At 45.3% G+C, this 12,874-nt stretch overlaps 1 long non-coding RNA gene across 1 annotated transcript in view; it reads right to left on the bottom strand.

Annotated features, from left to right (window-relative positions):
* Positions 1-2,730, bottom strand: part of LOC142764980 (uncharacterized) — a 52,820-nt gene extending 50,090 nt beyond the window's left edge. The window contains exon 1 of the long non-coding RNA XR_012883994.1: positions 2,331-2,730. This is a non-coding gene — a long non-coding RNA (uncharacterized LOC142764980). The remainder of the gene's footprint in view (positions 1-2,330) is intronic.
* Between the last annotated feature and the right edge of the window lie 10,144 nt (positions 2,731-12,874).

The following is a 12,874-nucleotide window of genomic DNA, read 5'->3' as shown; positions in this document are numbered from 1 at the left end:
CATTATAAACTATGGTATTGTATAACAGGTGGCAGAGTGTTACGAGACTTGAACATAATGCATTACATTAGATATCTGGCAGTTCTTATTTTAGTACTTTTCTTCACTTGGAAACAATCAACATAGTTCAGTTGAGGGGCTAGTTGGTACTGAAATAAAGCCATGCAGGGGATAGAACACAAGAAGGAGTAGACAGGATTGCACTTGTCATGTCTACTTCTACTTGTGTTCTGTCCTCTATGCACCTTTATTTCAGTTTAAAGTTTGCTAATATTTAATTACATATAAGTTAGTTTATAGATGAAAATGTAAAACACACGTCTGCTTTGAGCATTTCAATTGAGCGGGAACTACAGTAAGTGCCCAGTCATGCCATACCGAACTCAAGCTTCAAGATACAGGTTCAGAAACAATGTGACAAACTGTAAGTAAAAACATACCCCTAAAGTCGCCTTGAATTCCAAGGTAATGCCTGCCAAGTATTTACTGGTAAGCACTATACCTCCTCGTGCATGTTGTCATTAAAGAAGCTATAGCTTTGCAGCCTCATGCCAATATTGTGGCTCAGGAACTACATATGGTACGATACGAGCACTGACGTACAAGAAAGTAGTGCTTCCTGAACCGACACTGTGTACTGCAACTATTCATGTGCGTTGGCAAGTTCATAGAATATTGCAGTTGTTCAAGTGCGGCAAGTAGTACAAGATTGTGCACATCAATCAGTGAACTATGATGCAATGTACGTAGACTACACTATAAAGAAAAAAAAAAGACGCTAGGATGCGGGCCAAATTCACTTACGGTCTCCTGCTTCTTCCCTTAGTTTGCTACATTGCGCCACGGTACCCTGTTCTCTTTTGCACCTCTTCATACCGCCTCGCCACTCCACCAAAGAGTAATATTTGTTTGGGTTTAAAGCCCCAAGAGCAGATAAGATTATGAGGGACGTCGTAGTGGAGGGCTGCGGTAATTTCGACCACCTGGGGGTTCTTTACCATGCACCTAAATCTCGGCACACGGGTCTCAAACAAATATTTGCTTCCATCGAAAATGCTACCGCCGCGGATTCCGTCCCGCGACCTTCGGATCGCCAGCCGAGCGCCATAACCACTAGATCACCTAAGCAGGGACCAGAGCGAGTGCTCGTCTCACTGGCGAGTCAGGTGTGTTGCCGTGCGGATACGTAACGTAGTACAGTACAGGTCACTAGTGAGCACATTTGTCTAAAACACCGAAAAGGCACGCTCCGGACTGCGCTGACGGCATTTTCTGATTACAACTGGTTAGAAAGAGCCCAAATTCTTGCATGCAAAGCCGCTAAGGTTTAATGCTTGAGTGAGGGCTGTCAACTAGTTATCGGTATACATGGCGCCAGAGAGTGTTGGTGCGTGCCATTCCGGCATTCTAGACAAGTTTCAGTTCACGACCAGTTCACAGTACGCGACCAGCTCTCGTTAATATTGTGTCTAACAAAGAAAAACGAGCCCTTATAATTTCCACTTGACCTCTGTAGGTTGCACATGAAATTTAACAGTCGACTGCTCACTGGTTCTTCAGAAAATGAGAATCAGCTATCTGTGTAACGACGCGAAGCTCAACCGAATGGTCATCGGGAGGACTTCGGGCTGTTCACCTGTAGACTTCAGTAAATTCCTTCGATGTAGAGCATATGGCGCTAACAGCGGTAGCAGCAAATGCCGGCAAACATACCTGTTCCTATCGCGTGCCCTAGCCTTCGTAGCGCCACACAACTAGGGAGCCTACATGACCGGCAGTTCATGTAGGCTCCCTACACGCAACCTGTGACACAACACACTTGGCACTCTCCTCGACAGCACTAAGTTCATGAGCGGCACAGTGGAGTGACTTCGATAACGCGGGCTTCCTTGGTCGAGCTCTTTAATCCAGGGCACGCAGCGTGGAAGTGTGGATGACGGTCACATGATAACTGGAACTCGTGCATACGAACCGTGATGACAACAAAACGCGCCTTCCTTATTTTTTTTTTTTATCACGTGACCTCGGAGTCGCTTGACAAGACGTAGTCACAATAAGACGTAGCCAGTTGAAGCCGATCGTTTTAACCAATGACGTCATATGTGACGTTGCAACTAGGGTCACGTGACCCCGAACTGTTGAGGTGCAAATAGACGCTTCCCGGTGAGCAGGTCGTAAGTTTATAGAGGAGGTCGTGCGCTGGACGTGACCACATAGCAGGAATTCACAGCACATCAAGCGAACTATCGGAACAGGTTCCTGTCATTACACCTCGCGAAAAACGCATACAGCTTGAGATAGGTTGAGATTACGTGAAGCGAGGCACATACCTTTCCGTGTCGGAGTCGCGCAAGCCGTTGACAAAGCCACGTACGGGACCACGTACTCTTTACCGCATCCCGCCCCGAAACGTGACCTCGCAGCGTAGTTGAGGCAGTAAACCGCAGAACACCTACCAGCTGAGTAAACGTTGAGGTTAAGTCGCGATGACGTCTGGCATTAGGCTGTGTCTGCGACAACCTTCGTCGTTCCATTGTTACTTCATGATGTCCAGCCTTTCCTCTGGTGTTTTATCAAACCGACAGTGTAAAAAGTCATCCACAAGTACTCTTTTAACGTTGACAACGGCATATGCACCCAACTAGTGCACCACCAACGTTTCAAAACTTTTCCCACGTGCTGCCTCCCGTCGTCAACGCTTCTTTCAAATTTGTAATACAGGGTTGCTTGATTTGCCGTTGGGACTGAGGTGATGTTGGGGTTGCACGAAGTTTGTGCCCTACTAATATTGTAGGTTAGCCAATCAGCGCACATGCAGTATTGCTGAATTTGAAATTAGCTTAGGCGATGTAATTTAACAGTTCTCTTGACAGCTGCGGTTGAAAATGGATTATTTTCAAGTTTCTACATAGAAAACCACAGGGTTGTTTGTTTGAGAAGTTGGCGCCAGATTGTGCAGATACTTAATTATTTAATTGAAATGAGTAGCTGGTTTGAAAAAATATTCTAATAAAAAATAAGTTCAGATTTATGCTTGTCATACTATGTCTTGTGTTGTGTGCTACAAGTCACAAAAGAAAAAAAAAACAACCAGGAGATACACACAGGACAGAACACAGACACTTGTATGCATTAAAAATCAGTAATTAGGCTCTAAAGACTAATACGTGGAAGTTCACCCAATAATATTAGAAAGTATATCATTGCTAAATAAAATTGATGAACTTCAAAAAGAAACAAGCTCGGTTGGTGTAAACGATCTCGCCGAATTGTAGTCGCGTGTTTTTGTATATGCTCCTTATAGATCGATAGAACAGCTGGTGCCTATGCGTAAGTTCTAAACTTCATTATTAAGTGGGGTTTATCGCATAAAAAGCCACGACGACAACTCGACACGATACACAAATAGGCCACACAGCCCGCTCGCAGATCTATAACGGCAGCGAGAGTAGCGCTCCTTTAGCCAGCATTGCCCTCTAGTGGCGCACGGAACAATCATCGCTAGAAGCATAGAGTTTCTCAAAATGAAGAAACTCTATGGCTAGAAGGACCATCTTTCCGGCCCCCCACTACAGTGTACTAGAAACTAGAACGAGGCTAGGTGTTCTGTGAAGAGGCGGTCGCGCCGCATCTCGGCTGATTCACCGGCGGGCGACAGTAGCGACGGCATTGTAGTCCCAAGGTACTGAAGATCTCAGGAGCGTCTCCATTGGGAGCGCGCGCGCCCGAGCCAGTGAAAGCGTGTAATTGCTCGTTTTAGCGCGTTTAGTGTGTTTTTGAGCCTTTATCAGTGGACGCACATTCTACGCGCCATGGTGCACGAATGACTATGCAGGCACGCCGAAATTGCGTCGATACAGTCACTGTTTCAAGAGCCTGCCTACCCACACAAAAAAAAAAGTCAATCGGAATTTGCACGGATCCGTCTAGCTTCTTAATCAATCAGCGCTTTGAGCTGCATTACATTATAAGTGGCTACCGGCGAACTACAAAGAGAGAAGAAGTATGAAAACCGGGATTAAATCATACGCTCGTTTTCTCGGCAGTCTCTACGATATCCAGAGCACAGTGTTCCTCATATGAGCCTACATGCACTCAATTGTTTCACGAGAAACCCGAGTATAAGTAACGTTATCGCAACATTATTCGGTGGCAACTCTGTTTTATCATGCCAGTTTTGCGGAAGATAACAATTATTGCTATCCGAAAGGCTTCTAACATATTAAACTCATTGAAACAACACACGAACATATTAAAAAATGCCAATTGTATATATAGCTCGTCTATTAATCTGCGTAAATTACTGTAACCAGTTCTCATTTTGTATCTGCAGCTTAAATTGTGCTGCTTTCCAAATATTCTATTGGCGTAAAGCCATTGCAAGCGAGCAAATTTATGAGCTTGTTTTGCATTATAAGCATCGTTCTATTATTATATAGGTATAGGATATCGTACAACGGAGGCGTTGTCAACAAGGATAAATATATTTATTTCCCAACAGTTTCGGGAGGGGTCCTCCCTTCATCAGGGGATGAGTTATACTAACATGAACATCCAAACTTCGTTGTTGCCGCGTCCCTCTCGCCTTGAAAGATGTTTGCGAGAGTGAGAGAGAACTAAAAAAAGAAAGAAAGAGAAGAAAAAAGAAGGAAAACCCCTGTGAACACTGAGCGTGAAACCAAATGTCGGTGTACGTCCACATCGGGTCCTTATCCCGTGCTGGTCAGTTCTCGACGTGTGTCGGGCTACCCAAGATTGTCGCTGCGGTGGCGGGAGGGGTCCGTGACGGCGTGCGTAAGGAAAGGGTTTCCCCTTAATGGGTCGGTCGGCTCTTTACCTTTCATCTTCGTCCGTTTCCATTCAATGGTCATCAAGTAGAAGGCGAACGTAAACACTTTGTATGTGCCTGGAAAAAAAAGGGGAAAAAACAAGAAAGGACAGCGTACACGTACGAGTCAGTCAGAAAAAACAAGCATGGTCTCCAGCGATCTATCTTGGTCACCAATTTCCTCCTGGCTTACTTCTCGGAGGCAGGAGAGTCTTCTGGGGTCCTCGTTGATGCCGGCTAATAATGGGCTAAATTTGAAAATAAAATATGCCTCACGCTGTTCGCGCTAGCGTCTGCTTGAGAAACCGGACTCCAAAAAAAGTTACGCTGATATTTTCAAAACTGTGGTTTGGCAGGCGCAGATGTCTAGATAAAGGTAGCTTCGGCAGTGAAGTGGTGTGGTACCGGTGATTATTGAACCGCAGTCGAAATGGCATGTCTGTTTGGCCGATATATTCTTGTCCGCAGACGTTGCAATGTAGCAAGTATATTACGTTACTGGAGTCACAATTAAGGCTTTCAGTTATGCAGAATTTGAAATCCGAGAAGTTCGCTTGGATTACGTGTTGCGACCATCTGTGGGCATACCTTGCGTCAAGCTTTTTCGCAGGGATGGCCCCCTAATTGAATGGGGGGGGGGGGGGGGCTTGTTTTTGCTCTGACAGGAATGTCCTTCAGATTTTTATCCCTGTGGTACACCACGTGAGGTGGCTTCATGGAAATAGAAATTAGTCGTTGGCTTTGCCTGATTATGTTGAAACGGTGGGAAAGTATGTTGTTGATTCGTCGCACTGATGAGGAGTAAGTTAGTACAAGGTTCGTTTGGGAAGCCGTTTTAGATACTATGTTTGGTCCCTTAATTATATTCTTCCTGTTCACGTTGCGAGCACGTAGTATGGCATCGTCAATAATGTCTTCCGGATAATTTTGTTGCAATAAGGAATGCTTTAAGTGTTCTGCGTGTCTGTCAAATTCCCGCATATCGGTGCATATTCTTCGGTACCGGTAGGCCTGAGAATATGGAATAGCCGTTTTGCAATGCTTCGGGTGGCTGCTGTTGAAATGTAGGTACATTTGACGGTCTGTAGGCTTTTTGTAAAGGTTTGTTGACAAGTGGTCATTTTTGACCATGACAGAGACGTCCAAGAAGTTAATGCTAGTTTTGGAAATTTTGTGCGTGAATTTAATTGACGGGTGGCTCTTGTTAAAATCCCCTATAAAGCGGAAAAGACTTCCCTCATCGTGGTTCCATATCATAAAAATATCGTCTATGTATCTTCTGTACTAGAAAGGTTTCGAGGTGCGTCCCTCAATGAATGGGATTTCAAGTGAAGCCATAAATGTGCTCGCGAAGTTTGGGGCATTTTCGTGCCCATTGCAGTGACACCGACCTGAAGGAAATGCTTGCCATTGAACTCAAAATGGTTATAATTTAGTACAAGTTCAAGAAGTGTAAACAGTACCTCGCCACTTACACCAGTTGATGAGTCAGATTTTACATATTCAGAAACTATAGCCACTATTTCGTCATGGTGGGGTATGTTGGTGTACAGTGAGCAGACGTCCATGGTCACGAGAAAACTACCACCTGGGATGTCGAGACTTGAAGTTTCACAGATCAAGTGGTTTGTGTCCTTTAGGTAATAGGGAAAATTTGGGGGGCTGTTTTTATTAAGGAATTGATGAATTCTGATATATTTTCTGTTGATGTGCTGTTACTGGATACTATCGGACGTCCCGGATTGCCTGCCTTGTGTATTTTGGGGAGCAAATATAATCAACCGGGAACAAAATGGGCCGGTAACAATTCCTTTAACATTTTACCGGTAGTTTTCTCGTCCCAGCGGAGATTATTTAGGGCTCCTTTCATCTCCATTTCAAATTCAGGAGTCGGGTCCGTCGGAAGTTCTTTGTAGAATTTTGTGTCTGATAGTTGTCGTTCCCCTTCCTTTAAGTAGTCCGACGTGTTTAGAATTACTATGCATTCCCCTTTATCAGCCGGTTTGATGGTTATTTCAGCGTTTTTTCGTAGTTAATCGAGTGCCCTTCGTTCTCACATTGATATGTTGTTTCGAAATGGCCGATTTTTTTCTTACACTCTGATGATATCTTTTTGAACTGCTGATATATACATATATTTCTAGCACTTATTACATTGTATGGCTTTTTCGGGGGTTAGTCATCAGGTATATACTAGTTTGTGTGTGTGTATTTGTTTCTTTGTGTTTTTTTCTTACCACCCCATGGGGAGGTGCACGTACATCAAACACGCAAATTTTTCTAGTGGAGCTTAGACTTTCTCTTTTTTGTAGGGCAGGGATCGTGTTTTGTAAGTATCAAATGAGACAATTTATAAGGATGATGATGATGTTTATGTTTTGTGGCGCTGGGCCATTTCACGGCCAAAGAGCGCCAGTTCATCTTACTATAGATATGAACAATGATTGTGATAAGCGGCTGTATAAGGGCCATAAACTTCCTCGCGGTAAGGCGGGTAAAAACATACAAGCAATGAAATTATGACCATGCCGTGAAAGGTGTGTGTGGTATGAATAGATGACAAAAGTTTGTGATAATAGAAAACGATGGTGGACATGTATGGCATGAGCACAAGTGCCTCACTCGTTCATACTCTGCGTCCAAGGGCCGTGAGGCAAGTGCTTTCTTGTGTAGCCACCGCGGCAAAAACATCTCTGGAGAGGTCGTGCTACGGAATGCCCGGGTATATGATATGAAAACTATGAATTTCTTTTAAAAAACGCTAACAAAGATTTATGAATAAAAAGCGGTTCCCTACCGACGAGCATTGCAGGGTGTAAAGGTATATGTTGTCGGTAGGGTAATGGAAAGTGTTGTTTTCTTAGAGTTTCTAACTGTTTGCACTGGATTAAAATGTGAAGAACTGTTATTGCTTCACCACATCTATCACACAATGGTGGATCACCACCGGACAAAATATATGTGTGTGTCGTGTATGTGTGTCCTATCCTGAGCCTCATAAGTATTACCTCTTTATGACATGATTCCGATACTGGCGACCAATGGCTAAGATGTGGCTTAATAATGTGTACGTAGTTTGTTTTGTGTGTGTCTATCCCACTTGCCCTGCCAGTAGTCCCTGAGCATTCGTTTGAGAGAGGGCTTCAGATCAAGGGCCGGGATTGATATGGGTGTAGTGGCAGTGCTTTCGTGGACGGATGCAGCAAGCTGATCCGCCATCACGTTGCCTTGGATCTCACGGTGCCCTGGCACCCAGCACACTACAACATGTTGTTTGAGTGTGTAGAGTGTGCATAAAATGGAGTAAAGTGAGACGAGGACAGGGTTTTTTCTTGTTTTTAAGGGTTTGCAGAGCGATTACCACACTGAGGGAGTCTGTATAAATTACTGCTTTTTGTATTTGTAATTGTTTGATGTGTTTAGCTGCCACAAGTATCGCGTAAGCTTCCGCTGTGAAGATACTTGTGCCTGGATGTAGAGGGCCAGCAACCGAAATGGATGGGCCGACAGCAGCGTAGGGCACAGAGGAGTTAGACTTGGGGGCATCTGTAAAGAGCTCAGGACGTGTGTATTTGTGTTGAAGTTCCAGGAAGTGTGTTCGGATATAGGCAATAGGCGCAAGTTTTGTAACTTCTAGGAAAGACACATCGCAGTGTATAGTCTGCCACTGCCACGGTGGTGGTTATACTACTGGAATCATTAAACTGTGTTCAAGTGACACTCCAGTTTTCTCAGCTAGACCCTTCAGGCGAACTGTAGAGGGCTATCTCATCAAAGGCCTGTTTTTAAACAGAATGGAGCTCGACAAATCACTAATAGTAGAGTATGTGGGGTGCTTCAAGTCTGCTTTCACTTTAAGGAAATATACAAAGGACATCTAAGTTCTCTGCAGATGAAGCGATCACTCATTTGACTCAACGTAAAGGCTTTCTACGGGGCTGGTGCAGAAAGCACCCGTAGAAAGGCTGATACTCAAATGGTGCATGGGGTCAAGCATCTTCAAAGCAATTTGAGTCGCAGACTGATAAACAACGGCCCCATAATCTAAGCGGGTTCGAATGAGGCTTCAATACAGATTCATGAGACATTGCTTGTCACTACCCCACGTAGTACGTGACAACACTCTTGAAACATTCATGGCTTTTAAACATTTTGTTTTCAAATACTTGATGTGTGGTACGAAGGTCAACTTGTTGTCAAAGATTAAGCCTAAGAATTTATGCTCCCCATTAACAGACAAGCGTTGACTGTTCAGTTCAATGTCGGGTTCTGAGTGCGTGCCTCTCTTTCGGGAGAACAAGACACACGTGCTTTTTGTGGGTTCAGTCGGAATCCGTTTTCCTCTGCACATTCAGAGACCTTGTTTAAACCTAATATAACCTGCTGCTCACACATTGCCAGGTTGCATGACTTATAGACAAGCTGGACGTCATCGACATATGTACAATAGAACATGTTACGGGGGATGGACAGGTGCAAGAAATTCATTTTTATAATTAAAAGTGTACAACTAAGTGCACCACCTTGCGGTACTCCCGTTTCTTGAACAAATGTTTAGGAGAGAATACTGCCCACAAGGACCTGGAATGTTCGATTGGACAAGTAACTCTCGATTATGGAAAGCATTCTACCACGCACACCCAAGTGAAACAGGTCTCTTAATATGCCAAGACACCATGTTGTGTCGTATGCCTTCTCGATATCGAGAAACACAGAAAGGAAGTATTGTTTGTGGACAAAAGCGTCTCGGATCTCTCCCTCAATGTGCACCGTATGGTCGGTGGTGGATCTACCTGATCGAAACCTGCACTGGAATCGTTCAAGCAGATTGTGTGTTTCGAGGAAATGTAAAAGTCGGCGGTTGATCATCTTTTCAAAAAGTTTGCAAAGGCAACTTGTAAGTGCAATGGGCCTATAACTCGAAACTGAAGAAGGGTCCTTGCCCTGCTTCAAAATAGGGATAACAATAGCCTCTTTCCAGGAAGCAGGGATGGTGCCAGAGAGCCAGGTAGCATTGTATAGGGAGAGTAAAGTTTTTCGCGTTATGAGCGATATGTTTTACAACATTTCATGCGTGACACGGTCGTAGCCAGGGGCAGAATTACTGCAGAAGTTTAGTGTTGGTTGTATGCCTCGTAATTTGTGCACTTGTATTCTAGTTTCTGCTTTTCTATCCTTGCTTTATGTCTTTGGAAAGCTTGAGTGTAGTGTGACGAGCTAGACAACTGCTCGTAGTGTGCACCGAGGAAGTTTGCCTCATCTTCCAGGCTGTCGCCCTGTGTGTTTACGAGTGGGAGTGAGTGTATTTGTCTTCCTGCTACCCTACCAACCATGTTCCACACTTTAGCCTCTTGTGTATACGAATTTATCCCTGATAAAAACCTGTGCCAGCTTTCTCTTCTGGCCTGCCGACGTGTTCTCCTGCCTTGAGACTTTATTTTCTTAAACCTGTCAAGATTTTCGGCTGTCGGTGAATTTCGAAGCAACCTCCTTGCCCTGTTCTGCTCCTTTCGCACATTTTGACACTCAGTGTACCACCATGGGACGCGTCGCCTGCCCGGCTTACCAGATATTTGCAGTATTCCCTTAGCTGCTGCATCAGTAGGAAAAGCAGTGAAGTACTGTACAGCTTCAACTATGTTTAACCTACATATGTCGGTCCAACTTAAACAAGTAGTGTTTTGAAACTGTTCCCAGTCCGCTTTGTCTGTCTGCCATCTGGGAACATGTGGAGGACCTTTTCCTAGTGGTGTACTTAGAATGATCGGAAAGTGATCACTTCCGAAAGGACTGTTGATCACTTTCCATTGAAGTAGGGGTACAAGCGATGAGGACACAATGCTGAGATCTATGCATGAGTAGGTTTTGTTGGCGAAGCTAAAGTATGTCGGCTCTTTCCTATTCACCAGACACGCACCCGAGAAAAGAGGATCTGTTCGATGAGACGACCTCGTGTGTCGCAACGAGAGTCGCCCCATAGACCATTATGTGCATTCAAGTCCCCAAGGACCACGTAAGGTTCCGGTAGTTCATGTATCAGTGACTGGAATTCGTGTTTCGCGAGATGGTACTGTGGAGGTATATAAAGAGAGCAGATGGTGACAAGTTTGTTTAAATAAACCGCTAAAACAGCTACTGCCTCAAGGAATGTTTGTAGCGGTAGATGTGTACATGCTACGCCCTAATCAACTGTAATGACCACAACACCAGATGACGCTACAGCGCCATTGCGGTCCTTTCTGAATATTACATAATGACGTTGAAAATTGTTGTTTTTGGAATTTAGGTGTGTCTCTTGTACACACAGCACTTTTGGGGAATGTTTGTGTAAGAGTGCCTAGATATCGCCGAGGTTTGTAAACAGTCCTCTGACGTGCCACTGTATAATTTCTGTATCCATTATGAGTGAAAATAAGTGCTGTGCGTACTAAAAGAAGTAAGTCAGGAGCCCTTGTCAGGCCCCGTGATGATGGTTTTTGACTTTCTGGCGCGCTCCAAAGAGCCGCGCCTGTCCTTCGGCGTAGAAGACACCGTTGGACTTGCTGTTGCGTCCATCACCTCGGACGAGCTGCTGGATGCCCGCTCGTGGTTCACGCGTTCAGGCATGGATGTCTTAGGGCTATCTGGGAACACAGAAGGCCCTGGGGCTTCAGGTCCGGAGGCCTGCAAGCCTTTTGGTGGCGGAAGAGCCTGTGCTACTTCCGCTGAGGGGGTGAATGGCGCTGCCGCTCGTCCACTTTGTGTGGTACGTGCGGGTGCCGCGGATTTTAGTGGCACTTGCCCCTTTCGTGCCAACTCCTCGAACGAAGGACCCTGCATTAGTAGACGCTTGCGCGCCTCCCTAAACAAGATGTTTTCATTTACTTTCAGTGTGAGTACTTCTTTTTCATGTTTCCATGTAGGGCATGTGCGAAAGTAAGCGGGGTGTCCACCATCGCAGTTCGCGCAGTGTGTAGTGGTTTCTTCACAATTGTCTGTGGCATGTTCGTGCGAACTACACTTTGCACAGGTTTGAGGGCCGCGGCAGCTCTGAGAACCGTGGTCGAATCATTGGCACTTAAAACAACGACGGGGGTTGGGGATGTAGGGTCGGACCTTTAACTTCAAGTAGCCTGTTTCGACACATTCTGGAAGTGTGCTTATGCAAAATGTAAGAATGAGGTGCTTTGTCGGGGTTTCTTTGTTATCACGCGTAATCTCAATTCTTTGTACATGCGTTACATGCTGTTCGTTCCAGCGCTCCAGGAGCTCACTCTCTGTCAGGTTAATTAGGTCTTGATCAGACACTACGCCTCGGGAACTGTTCAGGGAGCGGTGTTGTGTGATAGATACAGGTGTTGTTCCAAAAGAGGTGAGTTTTGTCAGGTTTTCATAGTGGGTCTTGGTTTACACTTCAAGAAGAAGGTCCCCACTAGTCATACGTGTAACCTGATATCGTGGGCCAAGGGTATTGGTGAGGCATTTGGAAACGACAAACGGATAAATGGTTCTTGTGTTCTTGCGTTTCACAGTTGATCACATGGAAGGGCGGGAAAATTTGTTTCGGCTTTATAAATACATTCAGTGTTGCTTCGGTGCGCCCCCTTTTAGGAGGATGGCGATCAGACAGTTTAGGAAATAAAAAAAGGCCATAAAGTATATATAAATTGGGCAGCCATGCCAGCCGCCCACCATCGAGCCCAACATGGGGACGCGGCAGCACAAGGCATGCCAGCTATAAGCTTTACAAAGCCACTATAACCCAATATTATGTGACCAAGAGAGGGCACATACACAAGGTTAACCCTTGCCGCCTGGAAGATGGAAGTACACAGAAGTGAGGAGATGACAGGAAAGATTGAAAGAGAGAAAAGATGAAGATCAGGAGGGAGAGAGAGAGACAGGAAAAGGCGACAGCCGATTTCCCCTGGGTGGGTCAGCCCAGGGGTGCCGTCTACGTGAAGCCAGCGCCAAAGGGGTGTGTTGCCTCTGCAGGGGGGCCTTAAAGTCTAATCACCCGGCGTCGGCTCAACCCCCAGGATCCCCTTCTCCCACGCACGGCTTGGC

Source organism: Rhipicephalus microplus, chromosome 6 (assembly GCF_043290135.1).
Source record: "Rhipicephalus microplus isolate Deutch F79 chromosome 6, USDA_Rmic, whole genome shotgun sequence".
NCBI lineage: Eukaryota > Metazoa > Arthropoda > Arachnida > Ixodida > Ixodidae > Rhipicephalus > Rhipicephalus microplus.
Note: the sequence above shows the minus strand (reverse complement) of the source record. Positions and strands in the feature narration are given on the sequence as shown.